The following is a 20,028-nucleotide window of genomic DNA, read 5'->3' as shown; positions in this document are numbered from 1 at the left end:
ATGAAATAAAAGACCAGCCCGTCTGGCTCCAACAAACTATTCCACATTCAAAGTCACTTAAACCCTTTTCTTCCCAATTCTGATGCTCGGTTTAAACTTTAGCAAGTCATCTTACCACATCTAGATGCCTAAATGTGACTGAGTTGCAGCTTTGGATTTGGCTTGATTAATTGTGTTACTAAGTAATTGATTGAACAGTTGGAATCTAGGCTAGTGGGAAGTCGGTGAGTGATGCTGTGTTTGTGTGCAGAAGAGAAATAAAAATAAAAAAAAACTTTCTGTTTAAAGGTTTTTTTTTGCAGTATCTATATATATATATATATATATATATACACACACACACACACACACACACACACACACACACACACACACACACACACACACACACACACACACATACATACATACAGAGGAAATCAAATCTGTTCTGATGAAGAAACAAACTTGTCTACATCTTGGATGGCCTGAGGTCTGATGAATTTTTGGGTGAACTATTTCTTTGAATATGATCTTTAGCAAATCTCAGAATGAATATCCTTCAACTTAGTACTTGAGCAAGCATGCTTGTGTCCATCTGTTTGACAGCTAACAATGTAACACTGAGCATTGTCAGTTTATGCAATGATTTTTGATGAGGATCTTTTGAATCCTTTGTTTTTTTCTCCTCAGTTTGAATGGTTTGTGAATCTTATACTGAGGGAGATAGAGGGCTTCAAGGGATAGTTCATCCAAAAATGAAAAGTCTGTCATGAATAACTCACCCTCATGTCATTCCAAACCCATAAAACCTCTGTTCATTTCGGAACACAAATTAAGATATTTTTTGATGAGGGGTCCAAGATCTTTTCGACTCTGTATAGACAGAAAGAGAACTTCGTATCATGTTCAAGGCACAGAAAGGGTAGGCGACATTATTAAAAATAGTCTAGGTGACAACATCAATGGTTCAACCGTGATTTAAGAAACTACTAGAACACATTTTGACAAAAAAAAAAAAAACACTTTATTCAACAATTTCTTCTCTTCCTGTCACCAATCAAGCCGCCATTCACAAGAGTAACATAACACATATCTTAATTTGTGTTCCAAAAAGGAACAAAGGTCTTATGGGTTTGGAATGAAATGAGGGTGAGTAATTAATGCAGCATTCTTTCTTTACTTTGGATGAACTATCCCTAGTTTATTATTGTGAGGGTCACTGCACAACATACAGTAACAGGCCTACACACTGTCTGCTGATGACATATTGATTGTGCATCTTCATGGATGTGTTGTGATGATGTCGCTGAAGGGAGAGCTGCTTTAAACCCCCTCACACACATGCACATCATATGTGAGATGGGTGCTTCACATTACGTGGCTATTATTCACATTCAGTGACATACACATCATATATAAGAGAAGGTACTAGCAGAAAAACAGACTAGTGAGAGTCTATGGCTATGTCTGGCTACTAATCTGAATACATTTGAAAATGCACTACATTTTGTCCTTTTGAAGATTCTCTCTCCCCAAATGGATAAATTTTGAAAACGCCATTTTCACATTATTATTCAATTGAGAGAGGTATTTGAAAATGATGATGCATGCTTTGGCAAAAATCTTCATATTACATTCCTGAAAATGCATAGAATATTTACTTGACATTATAAAAAATATGATTATTATAAAAGCTTAAAATAGTTTTTTTCCCTTTTTAATAATAATAAAAAATAGCCTTACTTCTGTCAACATTTGAATTGAATTTTGATTCTCAGTTTTTTTTTTTAAGCTGGGTCTCAGACCCCCACTGTATATTTGTGTTCTAACACATTTTGAGATTTTCATGGTTTGTGAAGATGTCCTTCTATGTTTTAAAAAGTGAAATGAAAGTAGATATAATTTATTCATAAATAGTATCTCATGTTTTTTGATTATTTACAAAGCAGCTTAATATTAAAAGCAGCTGTTCTGTTATATACAGTATCTGGCATCTGTTTCCATCCACACTCTGTGTTCTGTGCATTTCATTCACCCAATCGACCCACAATGCATCCGCCACCACGCCAGCTGCTCATGTGGAGGTGACACCAAAACTTTTGATCAGGGAAAAAAATTAATTTTGTAAGCTTTCACATGCAGGAGCCCCAAGTCCCCCCTGTTCACCCCCCTCTACCAACTCCAGAAAAGGTCTCCATCCAGGTGTCCAGCAGAGATACCTCTCAGAAAGTGTTTGAGGGTGATTGTCAGGGATGAGTGCTTAAGCCTGAGTGGAGGAGGAGGCTACATGGACTATATTTTGCCTCACTGTTGGTGCGTCAGCTTAATTTTTTTCCTGCTCAAAGCTGGAGGCGCTAAGGTTTCCAGGACTTGTCTTCTTCAATGTGTTCTCAATGTGTCACTCTGACGTTTTTTTTTTCTAAAGTTAAGAATGCTTCGGGACTCGCCTGTTCGCTGGAATGTGGAGTGCTTGAAGCACGTTAGAACGATAGCAGTCTAACATTTCCATTGAGGATGTCTTTTATGTGAGAAAGGGAGGAAAACCTCCCGTGACAAGAGTGTGTCTCTACTCAGTGGTGTCTCTGGAGTGATAACATTCAGATTTAATTAAAAAATATATACATATTTTAATAATATATATTAAATTTTCTGATCAATCCAGGCTCTCCGACCTGAGGGTGTGTATCAGGGACAAGTTCGCTTCGCATAAACGCCTTTGATGTTGGATTGACATTTGAGGCTTCATTAGTGAGTTAATAAAATGTTCTTTCTTCACACATATCTGTCCTAGTTTCTCTCTCTTTTTCATCTCTCATTCTCCATCTCTTCTCTCCACTGTTGTCTCTATAAAAAATTAGGGCTGTCAGTCGATTGAAGATTGTAATCAAATTAATTATGTGATATTGTTAATTTGTCAAATTAACCACACATAGGAATATTTTGCTGAGAAAAGACCTGAGAAAAGACATGAAGATTTTAAAATGTTTCATTATTGTGGCAGATGAGTAAAGCATTTAATAGACAAGTTGCTTTTGATGTATTTCTATTTCATTGACCATAAGTTTATCATCTTGCCTACACAGCATGTATAAATACATTCATTGTGTTTGAGATTGACTAAGATGTCATTCACATGCATTCTTTAGTGCTCTTTGACGTTTTTTTTTTTTTTTTCCAGTCTCATGTTTTTCAGTGTCTCAATGCCATGAGCACTGTGTTTTTATGAATACTGTGTACTGCATTTTAAGATCAAATCTACAGTTTGAGTTTGGGTCTGCGTATGGAATTATTGCCATTTAATGTAAATGTGATTCACCTCATGTAAATTTGATGACATGATGAACACAGTTTGTAATAATTCTACAGTCACACACTCCCAACAATCATCTTTTATAATGTATGGTTATGATTAAAAGAAATACTAATGTATTAACCTCAGAAAAACACTGAGCTACAAGCCATTATGCAACAGAAACTCTGTCAGTGTGGAAAGCACAAAGTGAACCTGCTATTTCACTCGCTGTAGCAGAGGGGGAAAGTAATCAATAATGTGTTTTAGCATGGAACATGTGCCATGTATTAATATTTTTATTAGCACCCACTTGAGTCGGTTTGACCCCAGCATGACCCAACTTATTTCCAAGCCAGACACACAATGGCATAAACACCAGGCTGGTAAACAAAAAATGTATGTATTTGTTTCTGTGTAAAGCGTTGTGAAAATTGGCTGTCAATGCACGTTCAGATAGGCACACGCACACAACGACGCCAAAACTGCCGATGTGACTCACTGTGGAATCATAGGCCACCGTAGTAGGTGGACAAGCAGCAGGAATTTATAATGTAATCCACCTCATAATAGTGGGAGGCGGCCTACTACCTGCAGTATATATACGATGTGATGACCTGTTATAGACCTGGGATCCTTGCTGCTGGGATCCCTTTCCCCGGGGAACACGGAAAATCCTCTGGCTGTAGCCTATCTTTGCTATGAACACCTGACCCATAACGTCTCTGTGTTCCAGTATTAGTAAGTGTTGCTGATATAATATATCTGTCTGCGTGACTCACACAGCGAATGCTAAGATGGCCAGTCTGTGTGAGTGGAATCATAATGTTTTTGACAGGGGAGCGTGTTTGGCACACGCTCACTTCTTTTATGCTGGCACAGAACGTGGTTGACTAACGGAATTGGACGTGGCCACGTGGGTGATGGATGATCCAGAAGGCTTTGTCACCGCTGTTTATTTGACCTTTTCCACCTTCTCTCTTTACTTCATTTTCTCTTTCTCTCTCTCCTATCTGTATTGATGTTCATTAAACTGTGTTTTCTAGTCACTATAGCCCTTCAGCCTATCACCCCTTATTTCTTCTTTTTCCTCTCTCTCATTATTTGTACCTGTCTCAGTTGCTTTGTCTTTGTAACTCCAGGCTCTTTTTTTACACCTGTATTAAAGACCCCATTAAATCAAGTTTTATGGCTTTCAATTGTGTTAGCTTTAAGATGATCTGTATGCTAATGTACCTGATGATATTTACCAACATACAAATTAAAAATGTACAAAAATTGTACAAACCAAAATTATTAATAGCTTATTCTGGACTACACAATTTAGAAGAATCTGCACTCCTGACTAGCAGCTAGCAGGTAACAAATCCATGTTCATGACTGTGCTAAAGGCACCCAAACTTCCTGTTTAAATGGCGAAAAGTCACCACAGGAAAGAAAACTGCACTAGTATTGTTTTATGGGTGATGAAATATCTTGCATGTTTTTTTTTTCTCTTTTCTTTTTCTTTTTGGGTGATGCAATCACAAGTGGTCAGCACGAAATACAGGTGTAAAAGGGATCCAAATAGTTCTGTGATCTGATCATTTTAGTTGATAACAAACATGCAGCTCCACATTTGTAGTCTCTGATTCATCCTGATGCATCAAGAACAGTGGACAAAGGACCGCCTACTCCCTTGTCAATCATCCAGTTCACTAAAATAAAGGTTTTAACAAGCCCAGACTCTTGAAAAAAATATAGTTCGGAAAGATAAATGTCCAGTGAGTGGCCACTAAAATGGTTAATGATAATGTACATTAAAAAATAATGTACTAACTGCACGAAACTCTAATCAAACCTAATGATAGTTGGTAAACAAAAGAACAAACATATTTGCCCTAAAGCCAACCATGCCATTTTAGCCGCAGCTTTTTACAAGCTCTTTGTAGCCTCTTCGTTGCGTCATGTGCCTGCTTCACAGGCACTAATACATGAGTGCCTCCACAAATGCAGATGCCATGCCTACCAGCGTGAGCTAATCGAGCCAAGTTTACCATGTCTTGAAAAGCCCCATACATATGGAGCTGCAGTTATAGATGGCCAAATGCCAAAATGTATCAGAGTTTACGAAACATGTACTATGCGTTAAAATTCTTCTTGTCGAGGTCATACATAGTAAAAAACAAAATATTTATTGCCTGCATGCAAAAATAGGTCCTAATAAGGAACAACAATTATCGCATCCTGCTTAATAGCTCGCCGATGTAAGAGTAAAAGGGAAATCCAGTGTGTTCATAGTCTATTTATCCATCTCCCCCCTTGTCTCACGTGAGTTATCTAAAAATACTCTATTGTAAGGATCTGTCTGTATGAGTTTTGAACTGAAGGCATCTTTTTGCAATGAAATGAAAACTCTGAGGCCACATTCACTCTAAAGTCCTTGAACTCTTGATTATGACTTTTAAGCCTATAGATAAAGATTTTAGCTACGATGCCAACTTCTTCATGTAAACACAATCTTAAGAGCAATACAGATAAGATTTTTACCATTAACATTACCATTACCATGTTTAAAAAGTTATTAGCCGCATACACACAATTTAGTCTGGACACAGGCCGGCGATGACTGAATTTTGGTAGGCCAACTTTAAGTATAACATCACCTTAAGGCCATAGCAATAGCCGAGTTTTAGCCATTGTCTATCTTTTGCGAATAATGCACCTGCAAAAAACAAGCTCGTCCCGTGACCAACAAAATGTTATAATTCTATACATGATTCTAAGCCTAAAGTCTACCGGCAGGGCCTATAAACAACTCTCATCATCAAGTCTCATGACTTCAATGTCAACCCTGACTACGCTGCGTCGCACAAATTCTTTTATTCTCTATTAAAAATCTACTAGAATTGTTTCACGCAAGAGCTTGATTATAAAACACACTGAGGCTGCTTAAAGTGTGCCCTATAGTGAGTAAGATTCTTTCTTGAGTTTTCCTGTTCGGGGGACATTTCGAGTGACAGATTTAATGTTTCCTGACAACCTCTATAGTCCATTTTAGCCCCATACTTATTAGCAACTGCCTTTTTTTCAAACCTTGTAAACTCTTATGAATATTTTTATACGGGATTATATATAGTTACGCAACCTTTGTATTCTAATAGTGCAGCTCTGAAAATGGCGTGACACAAGGTCCTGGCTATCCAAGCAGCACTGCAAGCTGGCTATGACTTGTCTGTCACCGCTCTGTCCGTCATGCGTCAGCACTGACTTCATAGGACATACGCTCTGTGTCCAGGAGACGCCCCTGTCGGTTCTGCGTGCCTACACTCCTCATGCCCCTCTGGAGCCTCACGGCTTGTTACAGATACAAGCCATCCACCAAATGTTTAGAGCATCTGCAACCATGCCCAAACTCACAGTAAAGGCCAGGAAGGTGTATTTTTGATGGATGATGTTGAGAAACGGTGATGCGTTTTGTTGAAACCCGCTCTCAAAGAGCATCCAAGGAAATGAAACATCCACATAAAGAACTGCAGCGTTGGTTCATTTGTTGAGACCCATATTTTTTCGAGCAGTGCCGTAACTGATTCATGCCTTCCCGGGCGTCCTCGTCCCTTGTGAGCGAAGCCAATTTCAACAACTGCCACGTTTGTTCGCGCCTTATTATTTCCCAGTCTAAGCGCCCTGTCCCCGGAAATGCGCGACACCGCGCCATTTCTATCCTGATTGTGTCTTTGTCTTTTCTGACAGATATAAACCTTTTGAAGGTTTGCATGAACAGACACCGTGGCGAAGATGTTTCTTGAACTGCACAAACATACTATCACAAATCATAAAGATGCAGCACTGAGCTGCGAGGTGTCGAGGTCGAGGGAGCGGGAACACGTTCAACGCACCCTAGAAACGTTACAGATGCACTATCCAACACACTTTACACGAACCCACCTGCTGAAGAGACCGGTGGGAAACCAATAGCCAGCTGTCGTTCTTTTGCAAACGATTTTGTTTCTTTTTTTGCTAGCGCTAAACTACAGCTCTACAATTATCCCCCAGAGCGAAACAACTCTCCCTGCATCTCCTTCGCAGCATAACCTGTTCACACCTATCTGATTTACACACAGAACGAATCTTCTATATTCGCCTCCACTCCCAAACTATCCCCTACGTTGGAAGGCAGCTGTGCGATGTGTCCAGCAAGGGTTTGTCTGAGTGGATGAGGGCGGGTGCCCCCCTTGGTATGAAATGGTATAGTCTGATAGATTGCGAACTCAGTGGGCATGCAGACTGTGGTGTGTGAAGTGGAAATAGTAAACGCGAGCCCTGGAGACGGCCAAGGGAGGATTGGAGCGCACGAAGCACCAGAAAATTTGCCATTGACATCTATTTGGTGATAGATTTACCTCATGGCGTCTCTTTCTTCCCATCGCTCTTTTTAGTACATCTCCTACTTCTTTCTGTTTCCTCACCTGTCATCCTGGATCGATATACCTCTATTTGCCCGCATTTCATCCTTGTTTCTCATATTGCCTGCTATCGACAATGTCATTTACTGTATTGCCCATATCACCTTTTTCTATTTCCTTTTCTGAACATTCAAGCTTCTATGTCCTTTTTACAATACATTTTCAGTTCATTTGACCATTTAAGAAATCTATCTTATGTTACATTCAGAATATAAAATCAACTGTGAATTCAGGCTGCCTGATTCCAGTGATTGAATACTATCTTGGACAACATTTGTGAACTGGTTTCTCAATCTCAACATTCATCAAAACTGATTCATCATTTGCCTCATCGTAGTCTGACCATCCCCCCCCCCCAAAATCAATATTAACCGATTAAATATTTTCAGAACAAAACTAGAAAATGCTATGTAATTTAATATTTCATTAATAGAAATTCCCTGTGACTTATAATTAATTAAAAAAAAATTAATTAAATATATAATAAATTGCGTTTTTAAATACACTAAATACATTTTTTGATTAATTGTTTCCATCCCGGTGAGCACACGACCATGCATCATTTTATTAATCATTGTTTTAATAAAAGCAAACAGATAATGCACGTGAACCAAGATCTATACTTCTTACAAATAATACAAAATCAATATGATTACATATTACAAATTGTTGCCATCAGTCCTGGATACAAAATTTCTTAAAGGGATAGTTCACCAAAAAATTCAAAACCTGCATGAGTTTCTTTATTCTGTTGAACACAAAAGAAGATATTTTGAAGAATACAGTCCTCAGCATACTTACATACCATTCCTTTTTATTTTTTTTTTTTTTTTTGACTCCGATACTAATGGAAATCCAATCGACAAAAGCCAAACTGTTTGGATACCACCATTCTAACAAAGATATCTTCACAGAAGAAAGTCATACCTAGGTTGAAATGATATTACAACAAAAAGTTTAAACATATAAGCATATTTTCTATGAAATAGACTATTAGATAATTTCATTTGCAACTCTGGCAGGTAGGTCCTCTCTATGAATATCATTACCTGTTTTATTTTATTCTGACGAAATTTTGACTTCCTCAAATCCGCAACCCTCATGCAGGTCTATGCAGTCGCCTACCACATGACGTAACGATCTGCACAATATGTATTCATCACAATATTAACCAGCTTGAAGACATATTACTTTGTTTTAAAATATTTTCGTAGTACATAAATATGGAACATTAAATATAAAAACCGTACTAATAAACTTTTCAAGAAGTTTTAATTCTTTTCAATGAGGCTTTTTCCTATTCATTAATGCATATAAGGACGCCGTTCGATAAACCCTGACATTTTTTTCTTTTTTTTTTTACTTTCTATTGTTTTGCATAGATACATTTTCTTGTGCGACTAATATCATGCTAAACATCTGACTTTTATGTCATAAGTCAGTTTACTCAGGAGCAGCTACTTAATACAAAAAGCAACATGCCAATTTTTATCATACCCCATCTTAATTTTTACAAATTACATATCTGCTAGATTTTGCAAGGTCTTTGTAAACATACGACCACTCAGCTTCCTTATGATATTTATTATAGGAAACACCTTGTTCACAAACACATTTCTTTCAAACTGCTCGTTACAAAGCCGTTCTAGCTCAGCGTAAGTATAGGCAAAATTTCAGTATTCTCACTAGCTCTAAGTACAAATTTTAGCACTGCTTCCCAAAGTCAGATACCCAAACGTTCCAGCGAGTTATCTTGCTGACGAGAAAAGTGTCCTTTATTTGAGACTTTCATTGCTCAGCCTTTGCTGACAAACACAACGCACTGCAACCATACTGTTTAGGATGACAAATTGTTTTTTTTTTACCCTGCTTATAAATGCATGACCACTAGCAGATTGTGCCTGTAAGTTAGCGGTGCGCTCAGCCTAATGTGTGGCTGCCACCGACCTGCCAAACTCGCAGGCAGAAATCTAAGACCTCTATAGTGATGCGATAGTATTGGAATAATTGACATTTCAATTAGCCGTGCTGTCACAACGAGGTTTCTGCAAACTGTAAGCCACTATGCCTAAAAATTACAGTCTCAACAATAGGAAAAACTGCCACAATGTTATTTTCAAGTGACTGAAAGCGTGGAAAGACAGGAGGGCCGCGCAGCGTTATCTCCCTGAAAAGCAAGTAGGTCAGTCAGCGCTTTCATTCTTTTAATCCTAGGCGTTAGTGCTGTGTCGCTCCCATGATCTGGTTGATGCGCAGCTCTCAAAGCTCCAAAGGCGGCAGAGACAAATCCCCGCCCTTTATTTCCATACCTATGCCAAAAATTAGCTCCATATTCCCCATTGTTTGGAATCAAAGAGATTTGCCACGGCTGTGTCATTACTACATCACTCTCAACTCTGCTGCATTCTCTGCTGGACTCGCCCATTTTTTTTTTTGTTTCTTTTTTTTTTTTTTTTTTTGTTTTTTTTTTTCGGGTCTCGTTTGAGAACTCAGGCTATGTTTTTGTGTGTATTTGCACAAGCTCTGATGTTTGACTTAGTTATGAAAACAACTCCACGCGAAAGCATCAGCGGATGAAATTCGAATGCAATAGTCATCAGCCATCGAAACTAATTTACTGCCTCTACATGAAATCCTAACTGATCATTCCAATAAGCCAAGCCAACAAAAAATGAACTAACATCCACTTTGTTTAGCTCACTGCTTATTGCTTATTCGCAAGGATGATGATGCCCCACTCAGTTGTGAGCACGAATATACATTTATCATCTGCATGTGAAGAATCGGAACATCCCTGGCAAAGGCCGGGTGGCTCTCTGATTCGGCTGCCGGTTGTAGCCTGACCTCAAAAAGGCACATTTCTACGCAATAGTAGCTGCCTCTCTCTCAAAACAAAAAAATGTCTCTGACTGAGATGATGGACAGTGTAATATGAAGAGCCACTTTTGTACGTGAGAGATTTTCGGCCTGTAGAAGTAGCGGACTAAAGTGGTCACAAGTGTACGAGCGATATGAGATGTATGTCAAACAGCAGCTAGTGCGATAATAGCGTCTGGAGTTTACCCCCCTCCTTGTTTTTTGTTTTTTTGACTGCATGTAATAGCAAACGCTATAACTTGAACATTATTCTTTCTGGAATATAATCAAATGCATCAGAAATATAGAGCCACAGAACTTAGGTGCTCGTCATGCTGTCAAAACCAGCATCATTTGTAGGGGAATCAGATCTCATTTTGAACACGGATTTTCTGTGTTTCGCATAAATTGCCTTGATTCTGACCCTTGTTTGTTTTATTACTGCAGTTATTTCTCTCATTTGTCTTGGTTTTCAAGTAAAAAACATCGAACAATTAAGAAATATATTTACATGAGAAGAAATCGATACTTGAAATGATTGTTTTTAAATGATTACATTCCCTAGTGCAAAAGTTGTTTTTCTTTTTTTGCCAATGAAATTCATACTTTGTATTCTGCCAACTACGGACCGCATTGTAAATTGATCAAAAGTGACAATTTATGTTATAAAAGTGGTATACATAAACTTTAATATACATCAAAGAATGCTGAAATAATTTATATAAATTTTCCACAAAAATATTACGCGTAAGCATAACTGATTTTCCAGCATTGATACTGATAAGAAAAGTTTATTGAACAGTTAATCAGCATATTAGAATGATTTCTAAAGATCAGATGACACTGAAGCCTGAGCAGAGACGTCTGAGTCAACAATATAAAAATGATTACCTAATCCAATTTTTGAATACTTCATGTTTTTCTTTTTTTTAAAACAATCATATATTTTTAATTTAAAAATGCTTTTTTTTCACATCAAGAGTAAAATTGGTCCCCACAGGTACATTGTGTGATATCATCACAATTTTGAAATATAAAGCCATATTTGGAGATATTAATTCATAACCATGAGAAATAGTTGCAATTGTAGAGATGATAGATTGCACATAGGCTTCCATCATAACATTTCTTTCTAATGCGCGTTTAAAAACCATGCGTTTAAAACTTAATTGACTTTTTATGTGCTAGACATTGTTTTCCGTGTAAGTAAATTAATGTAACTGCATATCAAACATTTTGTTGTTCATAATAAGCCTACTACATTTGATTTCTGCCCATGTCTGTCAGATTTCACTCAGACTCCCACAGACTGCTCAGTAAATATGAGGCCATGAAGCCTCTTTTTGCATTGACCACATCCTCGTTTTCCCCCCTCTCCTCAATACATGAACTCAATGTGAATCTCAGCACTCTAGCTGTGTATATGAGCGGTAGCGACGGGTTTGCCCTAATAGTGGACAAAAGACCCGTGAAGATGAGATTCCAGGAGCTGTTGGAGGACTCACAGCTCCATGACTAGTGAGGCCATGAAGGTCCCCCCCCCCCCAGTTGTCCTGTCTTTGAAGACATACACAAACAATATACACACTAAAAACATATGGCACCAAATGCCTCTTTTTCTAGCTACTTTCTAAAGATAGGTTTCTATTCATGAATGATTACTGAAGTTGCTAATTTTTTGTGCCAAAATAATTAGCAATTGACTTGCCAAAAATTCGACAATCCTTTTAGAATGATTTTTTGCCAAGCGCTATGCTAGACACTGAAGACTAGCCGATGGGATATGACTGCCCTGAAAATTCAGTTTAGTGCCAAAACCACAGGAATAATAATAGCTAGGACATAAAATATATTTTAACATATATTGACTAAGGAGCCGGGGCAAAAAGTTACTTGAAATATGTCAGTTGCATGCTCTTTTTTTGACAATTAAAGTATGCAGTTAGCCCCATTTTTTTGATTTATGTTCTGTGTCGGCCTGGGTGCTTAATACATACCTGTTTTAATGTTTGTCAGTGGAGCGAAACATGACCCTCACATGCCACTGATTCCTGCGCGGTCGTAATAGTGTAGTAGTTACATATATCTACCAGCAGGGGCTAAACTGACCCATGCCTATAATCAGGACAAACCTTGAACTCGGACCGTCAGATATTGCAATCATCATCCTTGGACTTATACTGACACCTAGAGGCGGTGCGCATGCAGCCATCACGAGCTACAACATTTCCAGTTAATGAGGTTTTGTCAACCTACCTTCTGTAGCAAAGGATCTATTCGCAGTCAGATTAACTTATTCCAAGAGTTAACATGTCTGAAAATAATGGGCCGTGGTAACTGTGAGATAAAGTGAGTAGTATTCAGTATAATCGGTAACATGTCTAACGGCCCTATGAAGCTGTTATGAGGCTCACTTATATGACTGGATCTTGCATCAGGCTTGTAATTAAGTTGCAATTTAGCACCATATTAAAATATATGAACTTTAAATATATTCACTGAATAACACTATCTACAGACAAAATTCTACATTATTGCATGTACTTTTAATATGTTAGGCGACACATCCCATAAAAAAGTGTACTTCTTTTAAAGCACAAATAGCCGCCACAAACACAAAAAAACTCTTAAACAATGAAGTTAAATTATTCTTTTGAATTTTAAATTCTACTCACGGGGCCGTTGTGTTCAGCTGCTCAACAAGCGCTTCTGTTCTGTCACATTAGTAGTGATTAAGCCTGGCTGTCCATCATAAAAGGCTTCACTCCTGGTACAGGGCACATACTTTACAATCATGTGTATATCTGATTGTGTAATGCTGTAAGCATTATCTGCTAAAGTAACTAGCGAATATTAAGGCCTTTTCAGAATTTGTGATTCATTGTCGTTCTCTATCATAAATGTCGTTTGTGTGTTATGCTCTTGTTTTGATACATGGAAAAGTGTTCTGTACCCCACTGGGAAGCATTTAAGCCCTCATGTTGCCATTCATAGTGATTGTAATGGGAGGCACTTTCTGGAATTCCGGTCGGGTCTAAATCTGGTCCTGTCACACTTTCATAAAAGCTTGAATTTAATTTGCAGCCATTTGTGTGTTTCTCCCTCACAGTGAATAGGAGTGTGGCTATAAATACCTCAAATGCACAGGGACAGAGATGCTGTGCATAATCAAAGAGAAAGTCAGCAGAGACAAGCCGGCGAAGAGGGATATGGAGGGGGGGGGGGGGGGAAGGGGTGTGGTAGATTGTTATTTGATGATTGGAATCTGGAGAAAATGGATCATAAATCAATAGGGAACAGATAGGAAATGAAAGAAAGGGATTGCTGGGAAAACTGGAGGAGCTGTTAGCAGGTGGTGTGGAGGACCCTTTTTTTTTTCTTTTGTGAATTAAAGGGTCCCCTCACATCAGCTCAGCTGACTCATCTTAGTGACGATATGATGTCCTGTCATACACACACACACACACAGCCCACACACATCTCTCCAACTTAATGACCCATTATAGTACTTCAAAAATATATGGCAAAATAACCAACAAGGAGTGACATTTAGCATGCAGTTATATTCAAAAGTGCCGACAGTCTTTTGTTAATACATTAAAGGCATGAAATGTGTCATTTCCAAGAGGCTTATACATACCTTTACTGAGTCTTGTGAGGATTGAAAGGCAAGCAGCCAGGGAAATGTAAGCCTATTTTATGCTTTTATTAAAAGCCCTCCAAAAATTGGTCACTGGTTAAACATCTAGTACATCTAGTGTGTGTGTGTGTGTTTTGTTCATTCATTCATTCATTCATTCAGTTTTGCTTTGTTTTGCTTTTAAGCATTTTTATTAGGATGCTATGTTAATAATTCACAATTTTAAATAATAATTAAATAATTGGTATTTAATTGTGTATGGTATAGATGATGCATAAAATGATTAACAATGAAAAAATAGTCATAACAATATTTTAATTCCAGTTTTTTCTCCAAAAATGTTAGAAATCGTTGTCAGTCCCACCACAATTTCATTACGCAATGTTATTAAAGGGTTTGTTCACCAGCACCCCTTCAAAGAAAGAAAGACAAAAATATATTAATTTATTCACCCATATGTCATTCCAAACCTGCATGTATGAAAAATGTAGAAAAAAATCTCTTGCGGTTATTTTTTTGTTGTTTTTTGTTATTTTATTTTATTTTTTGTGTCAAAGTAATGTGAATCCACATGTCTTACACCCAAACGATCCTTGCGCAAAATACCATCTTCAAGATTGTTTAATGGAAAGAAAAAAAGTGTCCAGGAGTGCATCAAGGAGTTCAAAAAAAAGAATCATTTGAAGAGTGCTCTTTGGGGTCGGGAATCAGTAGAATGTGGGTTAGAAGGCAAACTCCAAGACACTCTTCTTTAGAAATTATAAAAAGCCGTCTTTAATTGAAACTGGACTAATTTCATGATAGAAACAAATTTAAAAGGAAGTCAGTCCGTAGGGAGAAGGAAAAAACAACCCACGCGGGAAGCGGTCAAACAAACAGCCTTCTTACCCAAGAAAGGTATGTATTACAATCAAACAATCTTACTCTTATATAGTGAACTGCTGATTAGAAACACCTGAATGACAAATTACATGCACATACAGAGAAGGTCCACCTAGGAGGTTACATAGCAACAAAGGCATCTCACAAAAAGGGACTGAAATCGATTTCTTTCATTCCCAAACCAGGGTATATGTTGGGCCTCGTAACTCATATATATAAAAATGCTTTTCTCTAGCTGTAGAAGTACATTTTAATAGGGTCACCACCCCGAATACTCTTTTTGATCATTCCTAAACCCTCAACCATTAGGCCCTTATTGGATTACTATTTAACATATTTGAAAATGTTGTTGCCATAGGGTAATCTAAATTTAGACTTTTCTAATGGCATTTTTATGCTCCGATACTCTGTCTTTGAGACGTCTCTTGGTCCCGGCCTAACATAAAAGCATCCACATTTGCATGATAAACCTGCCCTATACCACATGAAGTAGCTATTGCCAATTAATGAATGTCTAATGGTCTTTATACCTCTTAACAAAACCCCCTTATCGTCTTGAAATTACAGAATTCCTTTGCAGGTATCTTATTAATATTAGAACAATGGTTACAAGAACCACATTTTTTAAGTACTTTTTAATTGTCTAGAAGCCAAGTGGTCTGTTTTTTTTAGCAAGGAAGATGACTAGATACTAGCCTATCTCGTAGAGTCTGGAAGTCCCCTCTTGAAACTAATTTTAGGGAGATGCAGAAAAGAAAAACACTTCTTCTAAGAACTGCCTGATCATCTCTTAATAAAGATTCCAATTTGAGTGCGATAATCCGTTTTATGGGATTGGCTAAAGAGCTATATTCTGTCACAAAATAGGCCTGATTCTGTGAACAGGATCGTTTTATCTTCTTCTGAAATAGCTCTGGTCTAGCTCTGGTCTATCTTCTTTTAATGTCCGCATAAGAGGTCTAGAACAATGCAGGTTTGGAACAACATGATGGTTAGTGAATAATATTTAATTTTGGAACAACATGATGGTTAGTTTGTAACCAAAGCCTTTGACAATGTGAGCCGGAATGGACAATGTACACATTGTAAACAAAGCATTTGAAATGTGGCGGGAATGACACTGGTGGAAATTTTCATGACAGAAAAAGTTGTAAACAAAGCATTGCTTGATAGTTGTTAGTAGACTATTCGTAGGTGAGATATAAGTCCACTTTTGGATATTGTTAGTAGACTAAGTGTAGTTGTCTCTGCATATCAAACTGGGACATTTGAACTAGACAGGTTTGTTTGTTGGGAAAAAGTTTAGTTTATTGTAAATCTCTTTGTTTCTCATCAAAATTGTTTGGTGGGCACATCAAAACAAGGTTTTTTTTTCTGTGTTTACATGTATGTATGCCAGTTGTGCTACCGTGACATGCGTTTAATTAAGCATGACCTGATGCACCATATGCCACCCTGAACCATTAGTCGTTAGCACTGGCACTTGTGCGTTGGGGATTGGTATGTGTGTGGTGTGCTTGTGGGTGGACTGGAAGTGTTCAGGCCAAGTGCAGGCTAGCTAACGAGGCATGAGCGAACGCAATGATCTCAGGCCCAGTAATTCAAGGGGAGCCAGGTTTCAGCCAAAAGGTCTACAATGTCTCAACGCAAGGGTCTTCAGGTGTAGCACATGCTGAGACTGTGGAAATTGGGAGGTTATTGAAACAAGATGTTGGGGTGGGACATATCAAAGGGTTGTTAAACAAAATAAAAAAATAAAAAAAATAGTTCTTATTTAGTTCACATCACAGCTGTAAATAATGATTTTTTACTTGCTACTGTCAGTCACAAATAGATGATATTCGTATGAGAGGATGTCCTCATTTCAGAGAGCATTTTATTGGACAATAGTTTTATGAGTGCAGGAAATACTAAGACTTATATAGTTGGTTCATTCTCCCAGAAGAGAAAAATTATACTTTTTAAAGGTGCTGTATGTAATTTTACCATAATATGTTTGCAGATATTTAAAAAACATGGTAACATCACATATTTGTTCTCTGCCGAAAAAAAAAAAACAGTGCTAATCACAGTTGAAAATTTGAAATGCACGTTCCATCTCGGAATGTCTGTTTTTGTTTTGGCGTCTGTGCTAATCCCGCTGACAATGTCAATTTTTGCCAGTTGGTGGAAAACACAGCTTATTGCAGCCTGTAGAAGTGAACAAACAAACTGGGGTTAGAGCCTTGTCAAATGCTCTAGAACCTGTTAGAACCTACTTTTTTCATCATCACTTACGTTTGTTCCTGTTGCGTGTCCTCAATCTGGCAACCTACACAAGCATCGAGTCTGAAGAGGAGGGGGCGGGAGAAACAATATTATGAATTTGGACTGCAGTACCCATTGACCCACTAGCTGTCAATACTGCACCTTTAAATGTGTGTATTTGCTAAAAGATAAATTTGTCAAATCTGGGAAGTTCATCCACAGACTGTGAAAAAAACATGGACGTAATGTCCGTGACGTCACCCAATTTCTGAAAAGCATTTTTGAAGCCTAAATAAGGCAGAGCCGGCCATCGCCATCTTGGCAGTGCGTCACCGCACGTTACCCTTGGATAATTGAAAATGGGCAAAGAGGTGGGACGTGGATGTAGCTGGTTGCTGAAGCCACGCCCACCTAGCTGGTGGTGACAGCAGCGGCAATCCACCTGTCACTCAAGTGGCCACACCCTTAATTATGCAGAATTTTAAGGCTTAATATAATTTAAACGGATGAGTTATAAAAAAAAAAATCACCCCCTCACAGTTGTCATGAAGGGCAAAATTAGCTATATAGACCAAAAGCACTTTTTGTACCAGGCTGTAAACATATTTTTTTCTGCTGTAAAGTTAACATGGGGGGGCTATGGGATTGACTCCCTTTTGGAGCCAGTCTCGAACTACCAGTTGATAAATTTTTAGTTTAAATCACTTCCGTGTTGGTTTCAAGAGAGAGACCGGAAGGTTGCCAATTGAGTTCATCTAGTGTCAAAATACATTTTTTTTTTTTTTTTTTTTTTTTTGCCAAAATTCGGCAAAACTTTAAAGATGTATGACTTGTCATGAGACCGTTGGTACTCACTCAATAATACAATTTTGGTCATTTATTTCGTCAAAGAATGGCTTTTAATTTTGTGTTAGCTCTGAACTTGTGTACTGTATCCACCTTATTTTAAATGTTTGTAACTTGATTATGTGAGGCTTACAGTGTCAGATATTTTAGCTGTACAAAAGATATTACAAGCTGGTATTTGTTATCATATAATTTTAATTCATTATCATAATCATAAACACAGTGGATTGTATTTACTGCACTTTGTTACTCTTATAATGTAGTTATTCATTCAAAGAAAGTCATTCAAAGAAAATAGCTTACTTCGGCATTGCAAAAATACTGATGTATATAGATGAGCTCAAAGCTCACACAAGTGAACTAAAAGCGCCAGAACTCTCATGCGGTCATTAGCAGCGCTAGATTACAGGAAAGGATGCTTGCATGGCTGCCAGTGAACTCTTCATTGCTCCTCCCATTCAAGTCAGGAATCGGGAGCACACAAGTGGGCTTTCATGGGTTCACACTGCTGCAACATTTGAGGAGCATGTGAGTGTGGGGGGCAAGGAGCATACTGGTGGGTTTGTTTGTTAGCTCCCCTGACATTTAGCAGGCTAACAGAAAATGTCAGTGAATGCCAGATGTTAGCTCTGGTTATGATGCAGTTCTTGAAAAGCCTGAGCTATTGATCTATTGCCTCCCTCCCCTAAACCCATTCACTTCTCCTCTCACCCTACCCCTTCACTTGCCTTTTCTCTCTCCTCCTCCTCCTCCTCCTCCTCCTCTCCCTCTCTTCTCCTGCCCTGTGCGGAGCTACCGACACCTGTCAAAAATCAGAAGTCATAGGTCTGAATAATGGATCTTATGCACATACTGGCTGAAACAGTCAATATTTGCTCTCATTCCTGGGTTCTGCTGGTATTGCCCTAGCTATGTTCAAGCATGAGAAGAGCAGCCCTGTCTTACATGAGTGGGCTACATATCATACAATAAGATGAGATAAATTATGTATGTTAAAGGCAAATGCTTTGAGCCCCACCTGAATCAGACAAGCCTCTGAAGGAAAATCGCAGTTGACCTTCCCAGCATTGACACACCATCTCACATGTCTTCACCCCCAGAGGGATGTTTTATTGCTCAGACATTGCTCATTTATAAGCTTAGGAGGTTTTATGTGTCAACATTTATCTTTAGGCATTTCTCTCTCTCTATTTTGTATTTTATTGAAATCTGACCTGATCACAAACCTTTGTTGGGTCAATGATGTGACACTCCCTTTTTTGTGTTGATTTAAAGGAATAGCTTACCCAAAAATGAAACCTCAGTCCTTTCAAGATGTAGAAAAGTTTTGTTTTTCATTGGAACAGATTTGGAGAAATGTAGCATTACATCACTTGCTCACCAGAGGATCCTCTGCAGTGAATGGGTGCCGTCAGAATGAGAGTCCAAGCAGTTGATAAAAACAACACAATAATACATATAACTCTAGTCCATCAATTTAACATCTTGTCAAGTGAAAAAGAATGTGTGTTGTAATAAAACAAATCCATCAAGACGTTTTTTTTTTAAACTGTTTGCTTCTGGGCTAAAATACCAAAGGGGTTTAGGCTACATCTGCTATATTTTTACACACACACACCCCACATAAATATTTAATTGATTTCTTTCCCAAATTGCATTGCTCTTAAATAGGAGACACCAATGTTTCAGGAGTTTAGGACAGAATAGGACAAGTTTATACTATAACTGTTTTATTTCCTATTTGGGTTTATGTACATGTCTTTTTTTTTTTTTAAAGATGAACTGTTAGATGCTTGTGTTTCCTGTCATACTTATGCAAAAGACTTGATTCCAAATCAGTA

The 20,028-nt window shown here is 38.0% G+C and overlaps 1 protein-coding gene across 1 annotated transcript in view; it reads left to right on the top strand.

The window, feature by feature from the left end:
* LOC122148960 (XK-related protein 6-like) overlaps positions 1 to 20,028 on the top strand; it is a 59,872-nt gene that overhangs the window by 19,565 nt on the left and 20,279 nt on the right.

Source organism: Cyprinus carpio, chromosome A20 (genome assembly GCF_018340385.1).
Source record: "Cyprinus carpio isolate SPL01 chromosome A20, ASM1834038v1, whole genome shotgun sequence".
In the NCBI taxonomy this organism is placed as follows: domain Eukaryota; kingdom Metazoa; phylum Chordata; class Actinopteri; order Cypriniformes; family Cyprinidae; genus Cyprinus; species Cyprinus carpio.
The sequence above is the reverse complement of the archived record's forward strand: the minus strand, read 5'-3'. Positions and strand labels throughout refer to the sequence as shown.